Here is a 3,493-nt window from a genome sequence, read left to right as displayed (position 1 = left end):
AGAGGCCCGTGTCATTGCCTAAAAAGAAAATGCGACGAAAAACTATCTGATGAAATAAGAAAAAAGCTATTGAATAATTTGTTGAAACTCACGATTTCTGGACAAAAACAATTCCTAAGCAGTCATGTAACCGTTTCATTTGTAGCCCGCCACCGGGTAAGTCACATAACTTATATCAACCAGAATATTTTTAATTTCTCGCTAGTAAGCCTAAAACTATTAAGTCCTGTGGTATTAAAAAAATAATCATAGGGTCTGCATGAAGTTTTTCATATCAATGTTTGATATCACCGACAAAATCATTCGCGTACTAATGACCAAAAAGATTGCCGGTCTTGGTATATCTGCCGATGATTGGCGGTTACTGAATACCAACCGTTCACCGATTGACAACAAGATGAAATTATATATTGAGGATCACATCCAATCTTTTCCGGCATATTATTCGCATTATTTTCGAGAAAAATCGAACAAGAAGTACCTGTCCAGCGATTTAAACATAATGAAAATGTATGATTTGTATGTTACAAAATGCCAAAACGATAAATTGAAACCTGTGCACTACAATTCGTATCGTTTTATTTTCAAAAGCTTCAATATAGGCTTCAGAAAACCCAAAGTTGATACATGTGGGAAGTGCGATCGGTTGAGAATATCCATTAAACATGCGAAGGAAGGTACAGAGAGAGATCTGCTGGAAACTGAAATGACCACCCACCAACAACATGCAAAAAGCATATACAAAGAGAAAAAACGGGATATCAAGGATGCCAAAAATGATTCTTCTGTTCGCACAGCATCTTTCGATCTTCAAAAGTTCTTGGCGACACCACATTTGCGATGTGGTCAAGCATTTTATGCACGACAACTTTATACGTATAATTTAACTATATTTGAAACGTACAAAGGAAGAAACTCTGGATTCTGTTATATGTGGGACGAATCACGTGGACGTCGAGGAGCTCAGGAAATCGGTTCATGCCTTTTGGAAGATTTAACTGCCCTACTAGTAAATAATCAGGAAGTCAAGACAGTCAATTTCTACTCGGACAGGTGTGGTGGCCAGAATCTAAATATTATAATATGTATGATGTTTACTTTTGTGATAGAAAAGGGCGTACTGTAACTATCAGACATAAATTTATGGTCAGCGGCCACTCTCACATGGAAGTGGACTCTATACACGGAGCTATTGAAAGAGCCAAGAAAAACGCAACTGTAAATATAGAAACTCCACGAGACTGGGTTGTTTTCATCTCCCAAATCAAGCGTAAGGTACCGTTGATCGTCGCAAAAGCAACTTCTAGCTTTGAAAAATCTAGCCAGTCGCTATAAACGACCAAAACTAAATGCATCTGGAGAACAACTAAAGCTTAAACCTGCTACTATGTTTGAATACCGCACAACCCATCCAGGAGTAGTTTTTTAATAGAACCAATGATTCAATTGAGCTCAAATCGTTTGAAATGCATGATATGCTAACTGCGATAGACGAACCGTGGCCTGAGCTAACACCGATTCAAACTACACCGCTACCGTTATCTCAGGAGAAATTAACGGATCTGAAAAGTTTACTGCCTTACATTGAAGACAAATGCTACTATGAAACGCTTCTCAAAAACTTAGTACCGCAGAAGCGAGGTCGGAAGCGAAAGAATGAAGTGATGGAAAAATATTTTGATGATGACATTGAGGACACGGATGTTGAGTACCTACCTAGAAGAAAATCCGATGTAGGTCAGGCTGTCGAAGACGATGGAAAATGTTTCAACCCATTCAATTTATAAACAACATGGCTTTGGAATGAAAAAATAAAACTCAATTGAAGGAATAAAAAAAAAAACTACTAATTTATTAAATAAGTCTGGAAGAAACTAGCCATTGGTAACATCAAAATGAACTTCTGGTGAACGACCTAAAAAGTTAATAAACAACTTACTACTTTGCATCAACTTATTAGAATGACCTTTTGCGATTCCAGATCTAGCTTGGTTACTAAAGATTTTACCGATGAAGACACCGCTCCAGATGTGCCCACATTCTAAAAAGTTTGAATAATAGAACAACTTGATTTACAACAAATTATCCTAGTTACCTTAATAGTAAATTTTGCCGTATTTTTGCGAACTTGATTGCGTTGCATATAAGTGACTGGCGGCTCGTCCGTCGAAGATAAAACAGCTGCTGGCCGTGCCTGCTTTGCTTTCTCTGGTTGCAAGTCTTTCACACTTCTCAAGACTTTTTTCTGGGAAAATTTTGTTCAGTCGCAGTAGCGCAGCTGGTTTCCATCTTTCTCTGAGTTTTCATCAGATTCTTCAAACTGGATCTAGGAGGAAACAGATTTTGCTAATTAGATGAAATTTGATACTTACTAACCAGCATTGTGGTGTTATCCGAATCGTTGATCGCAAACAACGTATCTCGTTTGAAGCTGGCAGGTTCTTTATTTGGAAATACTATAAACTATAAAACTGCTGACTAGAAAAACGTTTTGATTTATGTATTCTGTTTGTGTTGATGAAAGAACGAAAGTCCATTTTGACAATTAATTCGATGTAGAGTACAGGGTGTAAAAGTACACTGATAAATTTATTTGCTGTTATTCCTGCACTCAAAATATTTTTCACGTTATTGTTACGTGAAATTTCCTGTACTTATTCATTTTCTGTCAGTTTTCATGATTTATGTGACAAACATAACATCTACGTGAAAATCACATGCATACTATGTTTTATCACGTAGTATCTACGTGAACTTGGCAACGTCAAACAGAATGAACTCTCAGTGCGAAAATATACAAGAATCAAAATGGCGAAGCTGTTGTGTAATTCGGTCTCTGAACATAAAATTGATTTCATCGATGGCTTGCCAATGAGTGAGATTTAGAAAAACCATAATTCGACATGGAATCTTTAGCTTACAGATTTTGTACAGATTTAGTTCAAAGATCCCGGAGTTACCTGAACATAAACAGTAGCAGCTAACAGTAATTATCGACGGTGAATCTCTTAACATTTGTCAGTTTTTATATCGTTCAATCCATTCTCGAACTGGAAATTTTGCATGCCCGTGCGATTTATCTAGCAACATATTTCAAAAAATTCTGAAATCTAATTTCTCTCTTAAGAATTTTGGAAACCACAATCGAAATTAATACGTTTTATAAAACGTAGTAGCTATCCGTTAATCAAATGCTTTTCACTTTGCCGGTAGTTAAATTCTACGTGAAAATCACATGAAACGCATATGTCTACTGAATAATATTCACAGGATAAATCATCTCACCAGATCATGATGAACTCAAATGACAATCACGTAAAATCTACGTGAAAATGACAGTGGAAAATATTCACATAACTTTTCCGGTAATCATAACGTGAAAAATATTTTGAGTGTGGGCGTAAATCCAGTGTTGGCAGTAAACAGAAGAATCATAATGGCATAAGTGCAGCTAAATTATAATTAAGGCCTAATTATGTTTTCTTGTCATTTC

The 3,493-nt window shown here is 36.3% G+C and overlaps 1 long non-coding RNA gene across 1 annotated transcript; it reads right to left on the bottom strand.

Moving 5' to 3' along the window:
- Window positions 1-1,822: 1,822 nt before the first annotated feature.
- LOC129732910 (uncharacterized) lies at window positions 1,823-2,844 on the bottom strand. Its single transcript, XR_008729385.1, has 2 exons — window positions 2,096-2,844; window positions 1,823-2,041 (listed from the first exon to the last, which is right to left on the bottom strand). It is a non-coding gene; the product is annotated as an uncharacterized LOC129732910 (long non-coding RNA).
- Between the last annotated feature and the right edge of the window lie 649 nt (window positions 2,845-3,493).

The sequence above is a fragment of the Wyeomyia smithii genome, chromosome 3, assembly GCF_029784165.1.
Source record: "Wyeomyia smithii strain HCP4-BCI-WySm-NY-G18 chromosome 3, ASM2978416v1, whole genome shotgun sequence".
Taxonomy (NCBI): Eukaryota; Metazoa; Arthropoda; class Insecta; order Diptera; family Culicidae; genus Wyeomyia; species Wyeomyia smithii.
This window is presented reverse-complemented; position numbering and strand designations above follow the sequence as displayed.